At 43.8% G+C, this 26,003-nt stretch overlaps 1 long non-coding RNA gene across 1 annotated transcript; it reads left to right on the top strand.

Annotated features, from left to right (window-relative positions):
- Positions 1–1,226: 1,226 nt before the first annotated feature.
- Positions 1,227–25,878, top strand: LOC307210198. Its single transcript, XR_013835913.1, has 5 exons — positions 1,227–1,241; positions 1,586–2,178; positions 12,818–12,911; positions 24,587–24,878; positions 25,655–25,878. It is a non-coding gene; the product is annotated as an uncharacterized lncRNA (long non-coding RNA).
- Positions 25,879–26,003: the final 125 nt, after the last annotated feature.

Below are 26,003 nucleotides of genomic sequence, written 5' to 3'. Positions count from 1 at the left end.
CCGCAGCCCTGGCTCACAAATAAGGCCTGCCCATGTGTAGGCAAACACCAACAGCTGGGCTAGATAACATGCAGATTATAAAGTTACTCTGTGGTGGCCCTAAGCCAATGGAAAGAAGGCCTTAAGCTATCAGACATGAGGTTGAAGTTGGGCTTGGCAGGAATACCCGAGATCCTCCAAGTTATTTTCATAAGGTTTGTATATGTCCCCTTTTGAACAGCTTATTTGTTGAGCGCCCGACCCAAGCATATACACAGAGTATTTTCACATTAATGCCAAGAAAAATGAAGCCTGGAAAGTGCCCTTTTAATTCTGTGGAGTATAAGCAGTAACAAGGCCTTCTGCACGGCCAGATCCATTGCAATATTTGCTAATATTTCTACTGTTGTATAAATACTTGTCCAGATTTTCTCACTGCCCTGAGAAGTCTCCAATATATATTAGACAAGGAAATAGCTTACTCATTTGTTACTGTTGTGAGCTTGAGGAGAGGTACAAGTGTGTGTGAAAATGAAGAGAGCCATATTTAGGAAGAAAAATAATGATGATGAAACCTGATAAAGGCTATTTCTTACATTAATTTAGGATCAGATGGGGAAATAGTATTATTCCCCGTGTAACAGGGCTTTATCGATAAGCACCAGCCTATGATGAAATGTAGAGGCAAAAGCAGCCATCAATGGGAGAGAACACAGGAAATGAAATGTGAAATTTCACTGTGTAAAGTATTGATGATGCGTGAGGAGGAGGAAGCAGCAAGTCTGTACTTCTTGACGAGACTAAAGGGATTTAAAAAACAAACAAACAAGCAAGCAAGCAAGCAAGCAAGCAAGCAAGCAAGCAAGCAAGCAAACAATGAGTTGATCCAGGATTGGGCAATCCAAGAATGGTGAAACCCCCGTAAGAGTGAAATTGGAAGACAACAAAAGCCACATTCATAGACATGGAGGGGGAACAATGGTGGGCGTAGGACCTTTTCCAGACTGAGCACCACCTTCCCTTCTAGGCAACATGTCTGTGGTGGGCTATGCAAGAAGCAAAACTGAGGGGAGCAACAAATGTTCAATTTTTGGACAGCAGACTTATTTCTGCTGACTCGTCTCTGTCCTGCATCCAAGCAAGGAAGAAGCATTGATGGACGCAGCTCAAGGGCACATTCAAACCAGGGAGAGAGAAGCCTATAGGGCCACATTCCTCATCCCTGCTCTAGATTAAGAGCTGCAGTACTATGACAGCATACAGTAAACATAAATCAGAGGGTGGAGAAAGCGAAGCTATTGCAAAATACACAGTTCTGGAGTGTTGTGAAGTAGTATGAGAGGTCAAAAAGGTGGTAAGAACGCACAGAGAGAAAAGCTTACACCAAAAACAATTCACTTATTGGCATTCATCTGTCTCGAGAAACTATCGAGTTTATAAAGGGATTGTTACAAATAAAATAAAGCAAATGGGGTTTGAGGAGACCCACAGCCATGCCTACATAAGAAGGGGCTTTTTGAGCTTTTTATGTTGATTGGTTGAACATATCTAACTGCTGTATTTTAAGTAATGTTGAAAAAGATATTATCTTGAAATATGATTGCAGGGGAGGAGATACAGAATACAGCCTTTTACTTCACAGCTTGTTTTCCTTTGCTTTCAAAAGCTCCCAGATTCGCCTGCTCACTTCTTCACAAGTGCAACCCAGACCCAAAAGAAAAATCAACAGGTTGTATCCAATACTAGTCCTATACAAAGTAGGCCCAATGAAGTTAACAGATGTATCTAACTTAAGCTTCATTAATTTCAGCAGGTGTGTTCTGAGAAGAGCATTGCTTAAGGAGAAGGGGGTTAATTATAAGAAGATTTTTTTTGTAAGGGCAAGCTACAAATTCAATTGGGTGGAGCCAGCCACTGATGTCATAAAGCCAGTGGCAAGAATGTTCTAGAAGTGTACTTGGCAGGCCAAACATCAAACTTGATAAGCTCTCTGCCCTCTTATCTCAAGGAACCTTTTCAGTTCTAATTTACCTGCTTCCGCAAACGGCAAGAACCAAGGGAACCCTCCACCCCCAAACCAGAAATAGGCAGGTGAAGAAAACTGACAAAGAAACGGGGAAGAGCCTTGAGCCCAAAAGTGATGAAGCAACAGTTTTTCTAATCAAATGAACTGAGGCTTTCATCCTGCAAACCCTAAGTGTAAATGCTCCCCATTATCAACCTCAATCTGGACATGGGCATGAGGGTGGGTAGAGTTGGAGGGGAAAGGGGGTGTTGTTGCTGTAGAAACGGGGAGAAAACGATGCAGGGGAAAGGAAAGGGCCTCCGGTTTAGAGATAGTGTCTTCTGGTGCCGTGCTGATTCATGAGCTTTAATCAGATCTCTGTTTTCTTTCCCCACCCGTATCTTTTGTGGATGTCTGTTGCTGGTTTTTTTAAAGAATTTATCTTTCATATCTGAGCTGGGTTTCCCCACCTTGTTGCTCTGCTGTATTGGAAGGGGGGAAAATACATATTTAAAAGCAAAGTACTCTCCTATGAAACCTGTCTTTGCTCTCCTTTCAGTGAGAAGTTCCAATCTGTGCAAAATTCTCTGTCCCAACCCCAAATTAAAGTTCCACATAGAGCCTTGTTCCCACATTAACATTTTGCATTCTGCCCCCCCCCCCTTGATTCCTTCTCGTGCCACACAGCTCTGGTGTTGTTATGCAGGGCCAACAACATTCATGGTTGAAAATACTGTGTATCACGGGGATAACTTCCCTTAGCAGGCCAACCATAGAGTTCACTACTTGATGGCTCTTTTCTGGTTCTTAGCTGGCACAGCCTCCAACATTTCTCCCGATGAAAATAGGGACATCTTAAGGAAAAGCAGGACATTCCAGTATCAAATCTGAAACCGAGACGGCTTCTGTAAATTTGGGACTGTCCTTGGAAAATAGGGACACTTGGAGGGTCTGAACTGGCGGCTTGCCACATAAAGTTATGTGGCCTTGAAATGACCACTTGGGCAAGTTCTGTTTGAATTCTGCTCAAGAGGCAAATATCTGACCAGCTCACAAAGGCCAGACACTTGCCCTTTATGCTCCTGCAGTCTCATCTGATCAGAATAAAACTCTTATGGATGTGAGTTGGTAGGAGTTTTGTGACCCATAGCAGCCTCTGTCGACTGCCAAGCATTCCAAGTGGAAAATGGGCTCCAGTATTAAGAATTTATTTGCTGGCTGTGGGCCCCTCTCTCTGATTCTTGTCCTACAGGCACTTTTAACAATGCAGAGGAGCTGCTTGATCATTGGGAAGTTTGTGTGCTGAAGGTGCTGAGCTGTGCACAGCTCCTTTGGCTAAGCTTCTGTGTAAACATCATCTGTTGTTAATTCAGTCCAGAATTTTTGCAAACAAAATTTTCATTTCTCTTTCCCTCTCAACACAACCTCCCCTGCACCCAACCTGCCTTCTTCTTTTTCGCCTTCTCAATTATTATTTACATTCTTAGAAGGGAAGATTTTCATATGCAAATGACAAGAGCTATTTGAACAAGGTGCAAAGATTCCCTTTATGGTATAATATTATATCCTGGCAGCATATATTGGAGGAGCTCCACAATGCTGGATGTGGACATAAGAGATGCTGACCAGTCCAAAAGGTACTTCAGAAAAGAAGCAAAGTGGAAGATGAGAGAGAGGGGTGGACAGCCAGGAAGTAACACCGAGCTGATTTGGATTTAACATTGCCTACCCTTTCCCATGTTATTTCATATGTGAATGTAAGGATCCAAACCTGCAGGTTGTGAATTGTGGCTTGAAGCACAAGCAGGGAATATTTGGACCTCAAAATAATTGTTTATAATTTGATATCTAAAGGATAGGGTGGGTGTTTGTGTTCCAAAGATGGCATGCAAGACTCCAAATGAAGATGTGGTTGCTGGAAAAATCAGCTTCCAAAGCTAATGTACTATTTTGTTTAGCTGGTTAAGACAACCTGGTTGTATTGTATTGTTGGTTTAACAAGATAATTTTTTTTTTAAGAGTTAGCACTTCCTAGTAAAACTTCCCGAAAGTGATTCAAAGACGTTTGGGTCATAATTTGGAGATGTTGAACCAAGCTGACCATAATGGGTATCTAAATCAAAAGCCTACCAGTGGGCTCATCAAACCCCCTGGTTCTGCTGCATGCAAACCAGGTGGTGGTGGGTTGTCAAGGCCAAACTGGAGGACTCTCAGGAAGAATGGATGGATCACAGGTTGTACAGTGCCTGAGCTAAGCCATAACCTTTCTTCTTCCTGGGTGTGCTTGGTTTCTAAAGCCAGAAAATGTATATGTGTCGGGGTGGGGGTGGGGAGCAGTCAAACCTAATCATACACCAGTATAGCCTGAACTAGCACACCATAGCAAGAGTTGCACCATGTGATTCTGTGGATCATGTTGCTTAGCTCTTAGAGAAGGTCCTGAGGAGTAGGACTCTTACTAAGAAAAAATAAATAAATAAAACTTGCAAGATTTAGGAGAATGACCGTGAGATCACATTGCCATGTCCATCTTCTCTTCTAGAAGGGCTTTAACATCCCTTATCAAGATATGTCAGAATTTGGACTGCAGGTTCTCCAGGGTAGGATAGAACTTATTTCTAATCAGTGCACAGCGCATAACTATGGTACCCTCTAATTAGTAAAGCACTTATCTCCTTAAGCCAAATGAAATACAGCAAGCACCAGCTCTATTGGGGTTATACCATTGTGCTGCATTCTGTTATGTGTGTGAATCAGGCCAGAGTGACCTGTTGCGATGCGAGGGTTTCTGCTTATTTTTGCACTAGAAGTCTGCTGGAGCAGGCTTCAAGGTACAGAACAGGCTATAGCTTTTCAGTGACAAACAGCTCCTCAAGAAACTTAAGTGGCAGAATATTCAGGGTGGTCTGAAGTGTTGAGCTCTTCACACAATCCAATGTGTGGAGTTCACGGCCACAAGGTGTGATGGTGGTCACTAGATGGTTAGGGAAATTTGCAGAAGATAGGTCTGGCGATGACCATGACGGCTATATGGAATCTCCATGAACAGAGGCAGCGTGATACTGAATTCCCATTGCAGGTGGGAAGGTGGGGAACAACAGTGAAGGACAGCTATTTATTACCTTCATGCTCTGCTCAAAGACTTCCTGATAGTATCCCTACTATAGGAAGTGGGATGCTGGGCTTGATGGACATCTGACCTGGCAAAGTTGCCCCTAGTATCCACTTAGTGCAACAGAAGCATTAGGACAGAGGCGGCCAACCTGTTGTTGAGTTCCAAGTCCCATCCTACCAGGCCATAGACCATATTGGCTGGGGTTGATAGGAGCTGGAGCCTAACAGGTTAGCCACCCATGATTTAGGAGGTGGGACTTTCATAAGGCATTGACCTGCAATGGATGATATCCAGTGTTTGCTTGAAGGAGTTTTGTATCCTTGCTTTGTAGGACTGGCTGTGCACCTAAGGTCTGGAGCATCTCAGCACACCAAAGGGCCAGTTTTGCACATGAGCGTTCGTGAGGGATCTTGCTTCAGCTGGCTTTGCAAGGAAAATAGAAACCTTTCACGGGTCAGAATGCTCATTTGCATCGCAAATGCCTGCGCTCCCCCACCCCCTTATGCACAGATAGGTGGCATTGGCATAAATAGGAGGAGTTGGGCACAAAATCAGTTTAAGCCTAATGTGTGAAACGCTTGAAGTGCACGCAATTCAGGATAGACAATTATGTTTCATTCTGGATTATTTTATTTGGTGTTTTAATGTGTTGCTAAACACTTTGAGATTTTTTTCTTAAAAATATAAAGCAGTATAGAAATGAAATGAATAATAAAAATAAAATAAAATAAAAAGTTGATGATTATAATATATAGACGGAGTCATATAGAGTGGGGATTGGCCCAGAGAGCACTAGATGATTTGTTCATTGCATTGAAACCAGAAGTCAGAGTGATCCAGAAATTCAGCAAATGTTCCAGAACCTGTTACTTGTTCCAGTTGTTGCAAAGTAATTTTTCCAAGATTGGTTGTGTGCTTTCCCAGACATACAAAACAATACCATTGGGCAAATGACACTGTGCCCAAATAGCTCAGGATGTGGCCGGTTTGAGCTGCGCACTCGGAAAAATGATGCAGAGGGGGGCCTCAGAAATAATTAGTTGGCGCTAATCAGTATGACAGGCCTGGGTTGTTGTTTTTAACATCATGTGGAAGATAAGTCTCTGATGCCTGATTCTGTTCAGTTCTCTTGGAGGCTGTGATAAGAAGGTGGTTGCTTTGTCAGGGTTACTCACTCTCTTCTGAGCAGTTTACTCAGCCCTGAGCTCGTTTAGATAAGACAAACATCTAAACGCCATTTCCGGAGATCCACGCCATGCTTTGCGCTCAGGCAATGCTTAAACCTTGTGGTTGGTTACCAGAGACTGAAGCCAGTGATCTCGAAAACAGTCTTTTAAAGGCTCTGCCGTAACCCTTTCTGAATCTATATAAAAATCCTCCCTTCCAGAGAAGCCCACCACCTCGGGTTCAGAGGAGCAGAAACAATTAGTGCCTGCTTTAATGTGCCTTGCATTACTGGTTCCCTGCCTCAAACACTTACACAGACTTTCTTCGGGGCAGTGAGGGGTCTAGCAAAATACTGTGCGTCATGCAGGAATCTTCCTCTTATTCTGTTTTAGCCAGATCAGTGCGGAACCTAAGAACATGAGTTTGTGACATTGCTGATACAGATACCATAAAAACATCTAAAAATAGTTTCAAGAACAGTGCAAATTAAGCATCTAAGGCAGAGAGCTTTTCATCCAGTCGGAAAATCCACTTTAACTGCCTAAGCCTAAGGTTCTAGTATGTGCTTGAATCCTTCCTGGAAAATGGCGACTGTCTGAGGGCACTCTAAGACTTAAGGAGGAGGAAGCTGACAGGCTGTGCCACCCTCTGGACTGGTTGTAAGATAGAGGGCAGGCAGGTGGGGCAGGTGGCTGATGTGGGCAGGCTGAGACCCCAATGGTCTAGCCTCCACTAAGTTCCACCATGACGGAGCATTAGCACTTGCCTAGGTGCTGAAGAACGAATCTCTCTCTCTCTCTCTCTCTCTCTCTCTCTCTCTCTCTCTCTCTTGTCAAAGTCAGGTTGACCTAGCTGCTGCATTGCACCCACTCTCACACAGAGCATCCACTGCCTCCGTCTCACATGAGGGAGCTGCTGCAGTCAAATATTAAAAAGGCAGCAGGAGCATTAAATTATTCGCCAAGAGAACACTGTCATCCCTCCCATAAAACTATTTTGACCTGTAGTTTTCTGTGGAGTCTATTGCTCTTAAATGTGCAATGAGAAAGGAAATTAAAAATTAATCTTTATTTCCATCTCAGCAGAAAAACCTTAATTCTCTGCATTGAAATTATACTCATAGTCCAGGACAATAAATTATAGTTTTAATTGTAGCTAGTCACGGCCAATCAAACTGGCAACCCCCACCCCGCCTGCCTTCTCTTTCTAGATTTCACTCCTCTATCCTAAAAAAATTTGTGTAGTGAAGGGGAGAAAAATTATGTATACAAAAACCTAAGAAACCAGGACACCTGGCTTCAAAAGTAACTTTTTAAAAAAATCCTCTTCCCCTCCTTGTCCCCCACCCCACCCCCAGGAAATTAGTCTGAGAGCTACAGGTCACAAGTTGCTCACAGTTTATTCAGTGTTGCATGCAGATATAACATATATAGGTACTACTAAAGCACAACTTAGTGTGATGTTCTGAACTCTGCTCTCAGAGAGTGTATATTGGGAGACATCAACAAGTCCTTCTTCAGCAGCTTTCCAGCAGATAAGTGACAATGTACCGCTCAGTGCAAATGTACCGCTTATCCATACATGGTGGATACAAACCATCATTTCCCCATCCACTTTAAACTGTAGTTTCATACTTGTAACAAATACTTAACCATGGTTTCAATAGCTAGATTAACTATGGTTAATGAAAACATTATAGCCGCATAAGACCTTAGCATGGCCATTTAGATTGGTGTCAAATCTTGGATTCAGTTTTTGCTTTTTATGATAGTGGTTGATGTTGTCTCTTCTAGGCTGTGTTGATTCTGGCATTTTGTGTGTGTTCCCCATCTTTACAGGCTCTTGCATAGGCACAGCTCACAGGCAGATCTAGGGAAAGTCTCTTGTGTATTTTGTCCCACATATTATGGAGATTTCCTCTCCTTACTCCCCACTTCTCTCTCTCTCTCACACCCACCCACCCACCCACCCTCTCTTTCCCCCCATATCAATCATTCCCCACCTTGAAAGCTTCCTTGGTTAACTGCTTATTTCAAAATCATTATTAATGAATTTGCTCAGGGATTTTGGAATTTAATTAGCCTCTTTTGAACCGCTCTCCTACCGTGTTTGACTAGAGAAACAGAAAATCCCTCCATGACTTGTTTGCTTTCCTCCTCCTTTTTATTCTCCGTCTAGAAGTGCAAAAATATAACCAGGGAGGGTGGGCTGTGTATGTGTGTATGTGTGTATGTGTCATTGGTTGCTTGGAGCAGTTCATTTGGTTCAGTTTGGTGTTGCTTTTCAGGATATAAATTAGAAGGATCCCTGGAAGCAAGCTACTTGCTTTCTGAGATGAAGAGGCAAGATAACATTGCTTTTGGAGAAGGCACAGAAACCTCATTTTGCACAGCTATATAGCATTTGTCAAGCTGATGACATGTTGGGACAGCCCCATGGTTATTATGGCAGCCATGAAGTCTCAAGCCATCCCAGAGCTAACCACTTTGGCTGCATTGGCTGAGCAAGAGGGATACTGCGGCTGCAGTCCAAGCCTGTGCCTTTGCTTAGTTGTTCCTCTTCCCACCCCACCCCACCCTCTCCGATTCCCCTTGACAAAGGTATCTGTCAGGAAGAGTCTCTTGCAAAGACAATGGGCACCCTTGAAAAACAATGCACACCCTTCAGGTAGATTACCAGTGATTGCTCTTTTCAGGTGTGTTGCCTTTCCTTTAGCTTGGTGTGTAAGGAAAGTGGGTAAATGCAGGTTCTCGAGTCCTGGTGGATTTATGTTATATATATTTGGTAGGGTACTTCCAGACAGGTGCATATTGTGAGATCAGTGCTGCTCATCCACACAAGCTTTCCATTTATTTATTGCATTTATATTTGACCTTTTCTCCAAGGAGCTCAAGGTGGTGTATATGATTCTCCCTCTCCTCACTTAAACCCCAAAACAACCCTATGAAGTAGGTTAAGCCGAGAGACAGTGGCTGGCCCAAGGCCATGAGAAGAGCCTGCCAGATCAGACCAATGGCCCATTCAGTCCAGCATCCTGGATTTACGCAGAGGTCAACCAGATGAGCTTCATGGCTGAGGGGGGATTTGAACCCTGGTCTCCCTGGTTGGTCCTAATCCAACACTCTGACCACTGCGTAATACTGGCTCTCAGTATCCACATAACATTGTTGGCATCAAAATGCCAACCATTTACCTGTTCCCTGGAAAATCTAGTAAGTTAGGAAAAATAATAATACCAAAAGTCTCTTGCTAAGGATCCATTCCTGTAGCTCTCTTAGTTAAAGTTTTTTCATATGCTGCGTTTTAGCTATTTGGGCTCTGCCCCCCAAACAGCCTGCATACAGTTCAAATATAGTCAAAGCAAAATGAAAATCAGAGGTACAGTAATCAAAATTCAATAAATTGCAACACAAGTGTCTGCTACAGGTGCTGCTTGCAACAAAACAGAGTTAGTCCATAAGTAGCAGAAGCAATGAAAAGTCCTCATTGCTTAAAACCCTTGCTGTTGTTAGTGATACCTACCACTTTAAATAGCCTTACATCTTTCCCTACAAACTTCTGATATTACTGTAAGCCTTACAACAAAGGGAACAGTAAGAAAGGCTAGTACTGTTCCCCTAACAGTATACAGATACTTGTATACTAAGACTGATGGCCTTTTAAGACTGCCCACTGAGATCTCAGTGACTCAGGCTAGAGCCACTCATGGTGCAGAGGAGGGAGAAAAACTGTACTTACATGACACTCTGAGTTAGGGACAATTTCTTCCCAACCCCATATATGGCAGCAACACAAATATGATAACAAAATTAACTCACTGAGACTGTCAAGGGGAATTTTTCTTTTCTCTCTGGCCCGAGTCCACCCAAATCTGGTGTTTCGGCCCCAGTTGTAGGGCTGATACTCTACTTCCCAATCAGAAAAATTGGCAGAAGAAGCTTGTCTTTCCCCAAGAGGGGCAATGAGGTGGATTTCGCACTTAAGTGCTTCCAGGTATTTGGGTGTCAAGAGCTGTACAACCAGGAGCACACACTGTTAATTGTTCCGCCTCATTTTGCTGAGTGGCCGTGTGCCAGAGCGCCTGTGTGTCCCTGGTGAGTGCTTTAAATGGCACAGTGTTTACTTGGAGATTTGCCTAGGACATGCAGATTGCTTCGGCATTTGATGTCCCCATCTCTGCGGCTGCAAATTTCAGCTTCAGGTTAGGTGCTCTGCCTTCTTTGAACTGAAGCAGACGGACACCCTTTCTCACTCCAGCCCATTCCTCAACAGACACTGAAGAGCCAGAGACAAAGTGCTTGTGCGGCTGCCATTATTGTTGTCCAATTTACTTTATTGGATTATCTTTCTGACGGACGTTTATGAGTCACTGATGTTTTCCCCTGCCTCTGTAACTGAAAGGAAGACTGGCCAAGGGAAAGAAGAAAGCATAAGGGGAGGTTGATCTTAACCGAGATTTCTCTAGAAACATGCATTTGTCTTCACTGCCAGAGTCAGCACCAGGCATCAGCATCGTGGCGCACCTGCTGTTTGAGTCCCAGGCCACAGTCGGGGACCCACTGCCAATATTTGGAGCCCCTGGTTCCCTCTACTCCTCTTCCTCCACTTTGCTCTTTCCTGTTGCTGCCTGCCTGTTCACCCTCTCTAAGCAAACAAGTAGTGAAATGAGTGAAGCCTGTCCATAAGCTGCGCCCTCTCCTGCTGAACTCAGAGATAGAGGCAAGCAATAAGGTGGCTTTACAGAGGACAGCGCCCTGTTTGAAGGCATCCTCGATTTGAAGGGCAGTCTGACCTAAGGGTTGTATCACTGCATTCACAGAACAACTTCTGTGAGCGCAGTGGAACTGCGCCCCCCCTCTCCCCCAAGCATGTCCTGCCTCCAGATCTGCTCTGGAGGGATAGTAGGACATTCTCTTGTGGGGTGTCAATTTTTTTTTACAAATTCCCTGCATCTTTGGTGCTCCCTCATCACAAGAAACAACAGTCCATGTTCCCAACTGCAGGAAATGCTAGAATGCAATGGGAGGCTATGCCAGCATGAAGAGTAAAGCTCCCGACACTGTGCAAGATTTGAAGATGGGATGCAATGGACAAAGAGTACCGAGTGCTATGTCTATTGTGTAGAAGCATGCCTGGTCCCACAATGTAATAAATATAAATATGCATCGGCCTATAAGCTCCTCTGCCTTTAACACTGGCCACTCGCTGGGTGTGCTACGTGAAACCACAATTAATCAACCCTGCAACGGTTTCAATGGGGACTGACTTCCTCACATCAGAAATGGGTGCAGATAAAATTTTAAGCGGAAACAGGATGTCACGTAGAACATGCAGCAGGTGCTTTCTATTATGTTGTTGCTTTGTTTATAAAATTTATATATCCCCTTTCTTCCATACTTCCCTCCCCACAATTTCCAAGGCAGTGTTGCCTTTATTTGGCCAGAGTTACAGATGCTGGAAGATCATTTGAATAAAACAAAACACAAAACCTCAGAGTTGGAGTTTAGTGTTTAGTGCGGGAGGATGCTCTTTCAAATGTTGTGGCCGTGTCTTATGGTGCAAAACATCTGGAGTGGGAGATATAGCAAGTCAGGCAGCTGTAGTTTTACTTTTACAGTATTATTAAAAGTCCAGATGAGGATGTGCTTTTCCTGCTGACTACAAGACTTGCAACGGTGAGGTTCCTGGTATGAACAGGTCTGGCCATTTGCTTTGGCTGAAAAAATGACATATCAGCTGAAAGTGACCAGAGGACAAATGTGGTCCATGGCATAGTTTTATAATATGCACCCAATCAGGAGAGCATAGATGCATCTCCCACAGACACATAGCAGGTTATGGAGAGACCCACTTGGATGACTGGAAAAATGTACCACCATCACTGCCTAACCCTTGTTGCTCCCTGTAATATGCAGGTGGTTTTTACAAGCCTAGTTTTGGTTTTGTTATATGTAAAAAATGGTACTTTAGAGAACTGTTTTTCACAAGGCTTTTAAATAAAATAATAATAAAGTTACTCTATACCAGGCAAAAGTGACAAGTTTCTTCCAAGTGCTGTGGTAAAAGCAAGATTTTGTGGCTGGGACATCTGGCTACGTTTCAATGCAAAATCTTCATGGTTGTTTTAAATCCTCTGCGTTCTTCATGGATACTTCACTATGGAGGAAAATGTTGGGAATGTTACTAAGCCTTTTACTTCTGTCACAAATTGCTTTGTGATTTTTTTTCAGCAGTGTCTGGAAGGAGAATCCATATAATCACAAGGATGCAAGGTTAATATCACTTGTATCCTGCTGCCCCAAGGGTAGCAGAGTGATACTGTAAAATACAAAGCAGTACGCCACTGATACACAGTATTGATTTTGTTAATACATTACATTTGTTATCAGGCAAAGGACAAGTGGTTTCTTCTAAATAATTAATATTGTGATCTAAAGCACTGGATAAAAGAGGCAAAAAATCTCTTAGAACCTCCTCCTAATGCCTTTCCTTTCCTTTCCCTTTTTTTTTTTTTTTTTTTTTTTTGCTTACTCATTTCTCCCCCCCTTCAGTTCCAGTGAGGAATGGTTTAACGTTGAGGAGGAGGAGAGAAGGAAGAAGATTAAACAAGAAAAAATAACTGGCCAGGAGACCATCTGAGCAAAGGTAAGGAAGGCCATTGGGACAAATGTTTCACAGAAGCTGGTGCAATTTAGATATGGAACTGGGACTGACAAATCATAATTTCAAAAATGAAAGATGCTGTGGATTAGAACTTTGAGTAAGGTGTTCAGTTTTCAAAGTTCTTCATGCTAGAAGGCTGACACAGTTTGTGAACAAGAGATGTATAAAAATCTATAGGAACAGGATAATGAAAGGCTTAGATCTCTACTTATGATTTAAGAATTGTGTTGTAATAATAATAATAATACCCCACCCATCTGGCTGAGTTTCCCCAGCCACTCTGGGCAGCTTACAACACATATAAAAACTTAGTAAAACGTCAAACATTAAAAACAGGGCTGCCTTCAGATATCTTCTAAGAGTTGCGTAGAATAATAATAATTTTATTATGTCTTGGAAACATAGTCATTATCCTAGCAAATGGATGTAGAGTAAACCTCTTAACAATGTATTAAGTAATAAGCCACCTGGTTTGAATTGTTCCTCTGCTCTGCTCTCACTAGGTGGCCTTAGCATCTCATCCTCATCTGCAGTATTGATATTGGCTTACCCTTACAGGGTTGTTGTACAACAAGTTTATGTATACAGTACACCTAGGACCCCTGCCTTTGGCTGCTTGAATTACAGGCAAAGAGTACCCACCACCATTACCTTTTTTTGCCACCCATAAGAATATAAGCAGTCATGCTGGATCCTGTTCTCACCATGACCAACTAGATGCCCATGGGAAGCCCCCAAGCACAACCTGAACAGCACTCGCCCCACTTTACAAGTGCTCCCCAGCAACCAGTGTTCAGAGGCACACTGCCTTCAGCAGTACAGGTAGAACATAGCTGTTATGAAGGGCGTACCTGGGGGTTGGCCAGGCTGGCTCCTGCCAAGGGCACAAGCCCAGGAGGCACAAAAGTTGCATATCTCCACTCTGGTTCAGAGTGACTAGGAGCCCACCCACCCACTCATCCACCCACTCCCCGGGCTGCTCCTCTGCTGCTCTGGGTGGCCAACATCTCCTTGTCTAATCCTCTTCATTTAAACCCATCCAAGTTGGTGGCCATCACTCCATCTTGAATCCTATAGTTTAACTATGTGTTGGGTGAACAAGTGCTTTCTGGATCTTCCAAGGTTGAGCTCCATTGGATGTCCCCAAGTTCTAGTATTATGAGACAGAAAAAACCTTCTTCTCCCTATCCACTTTCTCCATACTGTGCATCATTTTATATACCTCCATCGTACTCCCTCTTCACCCTCCTTAGCTACTGTTTTTAGAAGGCTGCAGGAGGGACTGGAGGTTAGCTTAAATAGAGGGGGAGATTCATAGTGTGAGGCTTAGCAATTTCATTAAGGGCCCACCTGCCATTGCCCCCTTTACCACTGCTGCCATCTTGTGCATGCTTACTAGGAGGTAGGTCTGATTGAATTCAGTGGGATTTACTTCTGGGGCGCAACGCATTCGCTGTCTCCCTCGCCTCTTCAGTTTCCTCCCATCCACATTCCCTCCTATGACGTTGCAGCTGGACATACCAGTGAGGAGTGACTCTCAGCAGGCTGTGAGTAATGAGGTGCTGAGGGGAGCTCTCTTCCCACATCCCAGGTTCCTCAGCATCGGCTCCACTTCTGACCGGGCCCCTGAGTCTTTCAAAGTGGCATTGCTACCGGCAGCTCCAGCTCACTTTCCTCTGCCTACATTCTTTGCTATGAGGACACATGCTCTGCAGCCTCCAGAGCTAAAAGGGGCTGCCCGCAACCAATAACTTAATTGAAAACATCAAAGGAGACCAAAAAAGAAAGGAAGAATTGCACAAGATGATGGGACACTGCTGTCGAGCTAAGCTTTAACCTTGCTGTTGTTTGCCAAGGTTTCCTCCTACCATCGTTGAAAAAACAACAGTGGCGGACGTGGGAGGCTACATAAGTACCCTAAGTACAATCAGAGCAGCAGGGAGCACTTAGCATCTAGCAAATGTCAGTAGCCTCAGCATGTGTGTCTTTGACCTGTGCCTAAACAGGCTGCTAAAGGCCTTTGCTCAAGGGTAGCGTTTCTCCATGGATAGATCAAACCCCCTCGGCAGCACAAACCCCTAACACGCCCGCTCAGAATAGAAGTAAGGCCCGTCAAGTTCAATGAGGAAATCAAGGCAGTGTGCAGAGACTCCTGCCTAACCACCCACGAGTCCCGCCCCCACTCCCTGGCTTTTAATGAAATCTGTCTGATAAGGTAAAGGGACCCCTGACCATTAGGTCCAGTCATGACCGACTCTAGGGTTGCGGCGCTTATCTCGCTTTATTGGCCGAGGGAGCCGGCATACAGCATCCGGGTCATGTGGCCAGCATGACTTAGTCGCTTCTGGCGAACCAGAGCAGCGCACAGAAACGCGTTTACCTTCCCGCTGGAGCGGTACCTATTTATCTACTTGCACTTTGACGTGCTTTCGAACTGCTAGGTTGGCAGGAGCAGGTACTGAGCAACGGGAGCTCACCCCGTCACGGGGATTTGAACCGCTGACCTTCTGATCGGCAAGTCCTAGGCTCTGTGGTTTAACCCACAGCGCCACCCGTATCCCTGTCTGATAAGGTACCCAAGAGTAAATACAGTTTACACCTCTTCTCCTCTCTGGGCTAAGTGCCAGTCTTCCTATTTTGGTGACCTGCCTTGTGCTGCCCCAGGCTCTCTCCCCATTGGTGGGCTTTCTCCCAATTTACTGCCCAACATTTTGGTCAGGTGATTTTTACTAGCTTTCACCTTCATCAGAACATTGTGAAGATTTGTGTATGCTCCAGGCATGGAAGTTGAACCTCATAACTTGTACAAATAATAACTTAACTTGTGTTTGTGGCAATGGGCATACACATAAACAAACAAACAAACAAACAAACAAACACATACACACACTTTCATTTTTGGAGGGGAAAGGGGGGTATTTTTGCCTGCCCACATTGCCTCACTCAGCATTAGAACGAGGCCCCTGGAAGGCTGGGCAAGTTCTAAGTCTCAGGCTGAAATAGGTTCCCCATCCCTGGGTAGATGCAACCAATTAAAAATGAAGAAATGAAATGAGTGTGTGCTGTATGGTGGGTCTCAGGTCTGAAAAAGACTGAAGTCTGTTGCTGCTTTACATACAGAAGGTCTCAGTTTCGATCCCTGGCTTCTTTAGCTAAAAAGTGTAAAGGTAGCAGGTGAAGGGAAAGATATCCTCTGCCTGAGAGTTGCTGCCAGTCAGAGTAGAGTAGACCATACTGGCCTGGATCAGCAAATAGTCTTACCTGGTAAAAGGCAACTTGCCTATGCAGCCCATGTCTGAAACCTTAAATATAGGTTGTGTGAACTGGCCCAGAATCAGTTATCACTTCTTTTGCTACCCCCCCTTTTTTTATAAAAAAGAAGAGGTTCTCTTTCTAAAGGGTTGCATTCATAGGGAGGAGACAAATATCATTCCTATCACAAATAATTAGAATGCTTTACCATTCTATACAGCCTTCCATCCAAATATCTTAAATAGGAATGATTCACATCTAGGAAGCATCCTCATCATTAATAGTACCATATGCTTTCAGAAAAGATGGGCACCTACTTCAGGAGAGCTGCGGGAGTGTGTGTGTGGGGGGGGGGAATCACTCCCTGCTGAGCTCTCTCCCAGTCCATTTGTGGGTGCATCAAAACCTTGGGTTTTGTGAAAAGTTGTTAAATAAGCTCCCGGGCAAAAATAAAGGATCAAAGGGGATCTAATTAGCTGCAGTCTGCTTATGAATTGTGGATGTTCACCTAGCTTTATAAATTGACACATTTAACATTAAAACTCAAAGCAAAAAATGATGTAATTATTCCCCCCTCCTTTTTTCTGAGGCTTAGGTTTAATATCTTTATTGAAAATTGGGTGCTTCTATTGCATCTCAAGATGCTTTATTCTATGCAATCTGGAGCGAGTCATTTTTCATGTTGAATTGTAATATGGTTTAAATGATAAGGGCCTGATTCAGAAAGCTTTTGCCTCTGCTGGTAGTCTGACAAGAAAGCTCACAGCCCAGTAATAACCTGAAGATAATCTACAATTTGATTCTTTGTGCTCCTCTTCACTGTTTTGAGAGGGGTGGCGGGGTGGGAAGAAGGTGGGATTTAAGCTTGACACTGGGACATTATAAACCACAGGCTTTATTAATATTATTACTTCTTTTGCACTTACAGCATGACAGCGCTTTACAAACCTTTTTTATTTATTATTCCTCATTCAAAACAATCCTGTGAGGTAGATCGCTATTGTTCCCAAGCCTATGGCAGGGATAGGATTTGAACTCAGGTCTCCAAAATCCAAAACCCAACATTCTATCCATTGGTGGGGAGGGTAGAATTGAAGCAGATATGTTCACACTAATTTCTTGTAGCTATAGTTTTATTTAAAAAATAATTTTCATTTTGGAAGTTGAGGAAGCAAAATTGTTATGTAACACCGCCCACCAAGACAAGTGGGACAGCTTGCAGTGTGAATGAAGAAAGACTGAAAGAATAGAGCATCAGATACAGTAATAGCATTTAGCAGATAGATGGAGATGGGATATGGGTACTATGTGCTGCTGACGAAGATTATCTGTGGTGTCTCCTCCTCAGTATGACTGGGTCGGGGGATTTTTTAAGAAGAAAGGAGTGGATGACCTAATATATTTTAGTTGAAAGAAGGGAGAAGAGCATTGAGCAGACAATTGTTTCAGAGATTTCTCCCATGTTTTTGTTTGCTGGACTTGGTTGTGTGTTTCATTTGTTGCTCTCTGATCATTTGCCTGCACTGTGTCTAATGAATTTTCATGGATTAAATCTTTCCTGTTGGCTGAATTTGGCACCAGAACCATGAGCAGTGCAGGGAATGCAAGAAGGAAACGTCACATTATTTTAATCCCAGTCAAGAGCAGTTGATGTTGATGATGATTTTACCCTGGAGAAGGAAATCCAATGGAATAAGAGATATTCTTACGCTTCCTTCCTTCCACAAATTTTAATCCCACTTTTCCATAAGTGGCAAAATTATAGAGCAAGTAATATAAATGTTACCTTTTTTACAGCACGCTAGTTTCTACATACGCTCATTCCTTTTTCCCTATCTGCCGCCCAAGCAAGAAAGACGCATTATCTGATTTCAAGGAGACCTATCAGGCAAAAACCCTCAAGGAGGGTGTGAAGCAATGCCAATGAGGGGTGTGGACTGGAGAGGGGGGCTTGGCCTGGGGATAGTCTCAAAGGCCAGATAGAGATATCTGGAGAATTGCATCTGGCCCCTAGGTCTGAAGCACTCTGCCATTACTTAAAACCACCCAAGGTCACCCAGGGAATTTCCTGGGGATTTGAACCCGCACCTCCCTTATCTGTGTCCAGTTCTTTCTCCATTTATCCCAGACTGGATTTCCCACGTTTGCCCATGTTTGGCACTAAGCACAGAATCATGCAAAATTCATGGTTGTCCTTGGCAGATAAATAAAAGTGTTCACGTAAAGAAGGTCACTTATTATTATTATGGGCTTCTTGTGCATTGAACGTTTGCCCTCCTTGCTGTCAATTATTACCTTGGCTTTTCAAGGGTTCTGAAAAGTATGAGAACTTCTTAAGGCTATTCTGAAGTGATAATAATCAGGCAGAGGTCCAGAGAAGCAATTGAGTGATATTCCAGTAAGTGGCCAGACTTTTTCTCTCTCTAGAGAATACCCAGAGGTGCTGCTTAATGACCCGAGCTGAATGACTATGGGTATGATTCAACAATAAGCAGTTTTAGGTCCCATTGATTTCAGCAAGCGTACAGTTTGCATGAGCAAAGACCAAGGCTCACAACTGTTTGATGCAGCAACATACACGATTTATCAGAGAAACATTTTAAAGCCTCTGAGAACATAGAATGTGCTGCAACAGAGATCCATGGGTTACATGGATTCCCCTATGACCCAGCATCCAGGATCTGAGAGCTATTCTGCACACCCATTTTTTTGGACAACCATTCCACTGAAACCTGAAGCAACATGAAGGAGCATGAAGGTTGCACAGGAAATTTTATTTATTCATATATTTATACACTGCCAACTCATAGAAAACATCAAGTACTATGAAATGTAAAACACCACAAAATAATTGTGCAAACCACTGGCAAATCAAGAACATTTTAAACATTTTGGCACAAAAAGGCCTTCAAGAAGTACCTGAAAGTCAAAGGCCAAATCTCTGCTGGAAGAATGTCCCACTGCATGAGACAAGCACACTACATACCCAGCTTCTAGTTGAAGACAGCTGGGCCTCTGAAATTCAGGGGACAACTAACAGTGGTCCTCCATACGATCTTGGTGCCTGAGCAGTGATATAAGGGCTCAGGTGGTCGTCAAGGTATCCTAGACCAAACTTACTCAAGGATTTATATATTAACACAAGAACCTTGAACCTGTTCATATCAGTAGCCAGTGCAGATGTTTTAGCAGAGGTGTTGGGTGCTGCCAGCCAACTGCCCCATCTGCAGCCTTACATAGATAGAGCACATCGCAGTAACCCATTACCAATGAATGGACTATAGTGGGCAGGTTTTCTAGATACAGCTGTGGCTGGCACACCAGGCGAAGCTGGTAAAAGGCACTCCAAGCCACAGAGGTCTCTTGGACCTCTAACAACAAAGATGTGTCCAGGTAGCTCTAAACTACATACATGCTCCTTTAGAGGGAATGCAACCCTATCCAGAACAGGCAATTGGTCTATCTTCCAAGCACAGGAACCACTTTTGAGGATTTCCAGACCAATGAATTTACTACAAGTAGACACTTTCCTTCCTCATGGTGCGATGTCTGTTTATATAGCACTCTTTTTTCCTGTATGTCCACACCTGGGCCACCATGCGTGCAAGTGAGTGTAGTGATGTAATTTGTGAGGTCATTTTGCTCTGTTTTAATGCTTGTGTGTGTGTGTGTGTGTTACGCCGATCCCGCTTTGCACGTTGCTTCCCTTTCATAATTTTGATGCTCTTTCATAAGCTTTTGCAACTATTTTCAAGAACTTTGACGTGTGTTTTGCAGCACGAATTCCAGCCATGTAGCCCATAACACATTTTGGTTTATAAAATTTTACTACAAACATACGATATATGTGTATCTGAAAAGGGGATGGAAAGTGAAACTACTGCAGCAGGATTTCTTATTATGGGGGGGGGGGGAGTTTTAGAAAAATATATATTTTGAAAATAATACTGCCCAGGACATTGCAATCCCATGGTTGCAGAGTCTCAGTCAATTTATGCTTGCTTTGATGAGGGCACCAAATGCCGAATTAATCTGATATTTCATAAGCAATTTCAAAAGACGGGAACCTTGTTCACATGCCTAGGTGAGAGAGAGAGAAATAGACATTTTCCGGGGCTTGTTGCAGCAACACAGCAGACTTGTAATGGGCTCATATTCTCCCTGTTGAGAGACATTGTGCTTGAAGTGGGGGCAGGAGAGGCAGGGAAGCCTGGCTGCGGCTGGGCTGCGAGGGCTGCCTTCAGGCAGGCATGAGTGACTTGCCAATGTACATGTGTTACCAAAGGACAGCAGTTTTGCAGCCTGAAAAGGCAGCTCGTTGTTCCTTGGTCACTGAGCATGACCAGTCTTCAGGGTAACTCACTGGGGGTGGAGGAGCGGAGGTAGAGAATACGTTCTTGTCAGCAGAACTACAGGGTTACTATTTAATGAACCAGATAGGCAGGTAGAACGTTAAACAGCAGTTACACATCAAAAGTGAGCAACTTGTCCTTTGTTTTCTGCAGGACAGTGTGTGTGTGTGTGTGTGTGTGTGTGTGTGTGTGTGTGTGTGTGTAATTATTTACATTGCAGGGGCTTTGAATCAGGTAGGTTGGTAGACAGACAGACAGATAGATATGCTTAGATTTCACTGTCAAGGCTACCACAATTGTTAGGATTCTTCCACAGCAAATAGCCATAGGCTGAAACTCTGGAAATGTTTTTTTAGACTTGCTGAGTTTTATTTTAATGGGTCCCCCCCCCGCCCCATGCTAAAGCTTTATATTGCAGTGTTGTATTTTTAATGCACTTACGAGGCTGTTACTCAATTTTTTGAGTTACTGTGTGTGAAACACTTGAAATATTTGCCCTCTGTGTTGGCTCTGCAGTATTAAGAACTTACATTTCCCCCTTTTATGTTATTATTACATTTCTATCCCACCTTTCCTCCAAGGAACTCATGGTGGCCCACAATCCTCTCCTGCCCACCCCCCTTATCATCACAACCCCCCTGTGAGGTGGCTTAGGCTCAGGAAGGTTTTGGGGTGTTTCCTTACCCTTGCCATAACTGATACGCAATCCTTCTGCTTTTCTGGAGTTTTTACTCTGGTGTTTTTAATTGATGTACTGCTTGCTTGCAATCTATAATTTTCTTATCGCTTATGGCTTGCTTGTTTGTTAGCTTCCTTGAACTGTACCGTTCAAGAAAAAGTGAGATATAAGGGCGAGATCCATTATGGGATTCCCTTCCTCACCTGTAGTCACCTGTCTGCTCTGGACAGTTCCCCAACATAAGAAGAACTCTGCTGGATCAGGTCGATGGGCCATTCAGTCCAGCATCCTGTTCTCATAGAGGCCAACTTGATGGCCATGGGACCAGAATGCAACAGCCCTCTCCCCATTTGTAGTTCCCAGCAACTGGCAATCAGAGGCTGCCTCTGAGAGTAGAGGTAGAATATAATCATTACTGCTAGTAGCCATCAATCTACTGACCCTCTTTCAATGCCTGACCCTCTTTCAAAGCCAACTCAAGTTGGTGTCTATCGCTACACCTTATACTTAGAATTTAGGGCAGAGGGGCTGCAAGGGAAAGGGGAAGATTATTTTTTTATTATTGTTACTTCATCTTCTTCATCATCAGCATTCCTTTCAGAGTTGTATGGTTGATGGAGGTGCCCTATATAATGCAGTATGCTTTGCACACTTAAAAATGCACTCTATAAATTCCACAACACAGCAAAAGTTGGCTGTGATGAAGGCTGCAGCTCTTTGCACACAATCCATATTTTTCCGTATATAAGACGAGCTTTTTTGACCCAAAAATGAGGTTCAAAATTTAGGGTCGTCTTATACACCAGTAGTGCTGAGGGGAGACGGGTGAATGGTTTTTTGGCGCGAGCCCGAAACTGTAAGCAACGATTGGCTGCTTGATTGTTGGGGGGTGGGAATGCCGAAAATCGCTCACCCGCCAGAACGAAGCGTGAGCCCAAGATTGGAAGCAGCAATTGGAAGCGACGTGAGCGGTTGTGTGCTGTGTTCTGGCGGGTGAGCGATTTTCGGCATCCCCCCAAATAATCCTCCCCCAAAGCTTAATCCCCCCATTTTCTAAAGTTTGAGGCCCCCAAAATAGGGGGCGTTCTATAGACCAAAGACTATGATTTGTGGAAGTTAGCCCCTTTGAATACAGTGGGGCTTACTTTTGAGTAAATGTGTTCTGTGTGAACAGCTCAAGCCATTGGTAACGAGCTCTGCAGCTGAAACCTACGTATTTGTAATTGGGAGTAAGCAAGTATCACGGAATTCAGCTGAACCCATTCCCAAGAAAAGGTGCCCAGGAAAGGGCCTTGTGTCACAGATAACTTTTCCTGGACTGGGGCCAAAGGCTGAAATCCTGTGTGTCCCTCATGAGGTGCATGTTTCATTGAACTCAGCGAGTGGCATTCGGCTAGATTTTACTTGGACTAAGTTGGACCCATTAATTACAGTGGTCTACTCTGAATAAAACATCATTTAATACTAACCAGTGGGATTTACTTACAATTAAACACATCATTTATTTATTTCATGGCATTTATATCCTACCTTTCCTCTGCCATGCAACCATTTGCATCAAAGTGGTTCCTATGTGGTCACTCATCCAGGCACTGACCTGAGCTGGACCTAGTTAGCTTTAGCAAAGCGGTGGCTTTCATCTGCCAGGATGGGGCTACAAGGCTGCTTGTTTTACTGTCTCATCTTGCTGTTAAACAGTGAAGCCTATCCTTCCCAGATACCCAGTTCCTATACCAGACAGTAACCCCCCTGCAAAATTCTGCATACATGGAATTGCAGAATATAAATACTCCAGCCACTTTGCCCCTCTGTCTCCTGCTGTTCTCTGCCCTTGCCCAGTGGCTCTGCTCCTCACTTTTCTATGACAAGCACCCAGCACTATCTCTTCCTCCTTCCAGCGTGTCTCCCTTTGCATTGACATAGTTCTCTTCTGTAGTTCTCCTTGCTGACTGTTTATGTCATCACCGTTTCATAATGTAGAAAGAACAAGAATCTCCGTGTTGCTTTTAGAGAGCATCTGAGCCATGGGTATCCAGCCCTGTTCAGCATGCAGGCTTTCAGAGTGCATGCACATTGGAAGTTTGACAGCACTGCGGTCGGTTTTTATTTAAGAACATTTTAACTTAATTTTTTATTTGCAAATTTAACAAAGAGGGGAAGGAAAGATAAAAGAATTATAAATAGGAAATAAGAAATGATAGAAAATAATAATAACAGTGACAGCAGCTCACATTAATGATACAACAACCATCAGCGCATCCGTGTTCTGTTAAACATATAAGTTAATGTAAGCCCTCCAAATGTCCAAATAGTTATCCCTACAAAACTGATGTCCATAAGAGATGTGTTCAAATGTAGCCAGGGTGATGGTTTCCTCAGACCATTACTTGATAGACATAGTGAGGGTAGCCTGCGTTTTAGCAATCCCAAAGCATGAACCTAAAAAACAACAGCTGGCAGTGGCAGCTGGCAACATTGTACAAGAGACCTGTACAGAAAGACAGCCAAAGAGTAGCAAAAGAAGTCCAAGTAGAATCAAAGGTGTGAGAATAGGTGGAGGAAGGAGATACAAGGGGATCAGATGTGAAAAAACAATGTATTGCTAACTTGATATCGATTCTGAGGTGTGATGGAAGCCAGCCTAGGGACTTGGGGGGAAATAGCACTTGGGTTTGTATCCAACTAAGGTCTACTCAAAGAAGACCCACTATAATGAATGAACCTAAGTTAGTTGTGTGTGTGACCTTTCATGGATCTAGTCAAAGTGAGGCTAACATTGGGTATAACCCATGGTCACTTGAAGATTGACTTGCCCTGCCCTCCCTATCTTGGTGTCCAGAGGCTGAAACCTCCCATAATCCCTCACCACTGGCCATGCTGATTGGGCTGGTGGGAGTTGGGAGTCCAGAAACATCTTATTTGCCATAAGAACGTGAGATGAGCCTGCTGGATCAGGCCAAAGGCCCATCCAGTCCAGCATCCTGTTTTCACAGTGCCAGTGGTATTAAAGCATTACCTATTCATATCTATTCCATATCTATTCCATTCCATGCAATGCATATCTATTCCATTGCTGATGAACCCACAGCATCCTGAATACATTGTTCCATGGCAGAGGCATAGGAACCTTTGTTCACAGTTGTTTTCTCAGATGTGATGAGAGGGAAGGGATTTAGCTGTCCCACATGCCATCAGGGAATGTTGATTTTTCCAGCCCCCAGGCAAAGGACTTTAGGAAGCCTTCTTGGATGCCTCTACCTGGCAATCTTTACAATTAGGGGTGGTGACATATTTTGCCAGAGGTTCAGAGTGACAAATGCCAGTCTGGGACTCTCAGATTCTGATAAGCAGTGTGTGTGTGTGTGTGTTTATAGCTACACAACAAAGCAATCAAGAGCAGACACGGAAGCAGGAACAGCAGCAACAAAGGGGAAAGGCTGAGAAATGTCACGTGGGAAAGAAAGAACAAATGTACCCCAAAGAGAAGCAGAAGAAACAGCTGAAGCCAAGGCCAAATTACCAGCAGTCAAGCTGAAGGCATCAGAAGCCAGTACAGGGCCAAAGACGGAAACAGCAAAAGAGGCAAGGTCTGACGCAATAGCCAGAGCCGCAGAGAAGGTGGCAAGATCACAAATTGCATTGGTTTTGCAGTCGGCAAAAGCAGAGGTAGAGCTTAGACCTTTATATATTATTGCTGTTCTAACTGTTGTGATTATTATGCTGTCAATGTACAAAGTGCTTTTCAGATTAACAGCAAGCAGGTTCTGCCCTTGAGAAGCTTATAATCTTAATTTCAGCAGTGGGAGTCACAAAGCAGTTACATGTACTGAGGCTATTTTGGCTGAGGAGTGAGCAAAGGGCTCAAAGGAAAAGGTGGATTTTGAGGAGGCGTTCTCGGTGGGGGTTGGATTAATTATGGCGAGAGGATGGGAAGAAAGAGAAACCAAAGGACTCTTGAATGGCTGGGGAAGGACTGTAGCTCAGTGGCAGAACATCTGCCGAGCATGCAAAAGGTCCCAGGTTCAATCCCCAGCATATTCAGGTAGGGCTGAGAATGTCCCTGTTTGAAACCCTGGAGAACAGCTGCCACTCAGATTAAGGTAAAGGTAAAGGACCCCTGGACCGTTAAGTCCAGTGCTCATCTCACTTCAGGCCGAGGGAGCTGGCATTTGTCCACAGACAGCTGTCCAGGTCATGTGGCCAGCATGACGTAGGCACTGCTGAGCTGGGTGGTTTTAGTCAGGTAGCTCCTTACCCTAACCCTATCTTGGCTTGGACCATGATGTCAGTGCAATATGAGCACGTACTTCAAAGCCAAACTCATTCTCCAGCACCACTGTTTTGCCTAACAAGAGTAGACCGGAGAATCCCTTAGATTCCCCCAGAGCAAAGTTCTGATATTTGCATTGACAATTCTGATAAACCTGTTGCTGACTTTTTAGCTGAGGCACAGAAGAAGAAATCCAAGCTTGAGACAAAAGGATACTCTTCTGAACAACTTGGAGGAAAACGGAATAAATGAGACTGAAATGCAATGAAGGCAGAATGTGATCAGTAGATCCATGGTATGTAGTGGGAACAAGTGGACTTTCTTTGAGTAATAGCAAATCACACCCATTAATGGTGTGTCTTCCTTGGGAAACATCAATAAACATTGATCAATAAAGATGCACAGAATTCTGAATTTTATTGTCTAAGCGTTTGGAAGGCTGGTGCCATAGTAACTTTTTCAATGCAGGGAAAACATCAGAAGGATAATGGAGCAGATGAAGCAAGCTTTTGTGATGGCAG

This window comes from Podarcis cretensis (assembly GCF_951804945.1).
Source record: "Podarcis cretensis genome assembly, chromosome: 2".
Lineage (NCBI taxonomy): Eukaryota > Metazoa > Chordata > Lepidosauria > Squamata > Lacertidae > Podarcis > Podarcis cretensis.
The sequence above is the reverse complement of the archived record's forward strand: the minus strand, read 5'-3'. Positions and strand labels throughout refer to the sequence as shown.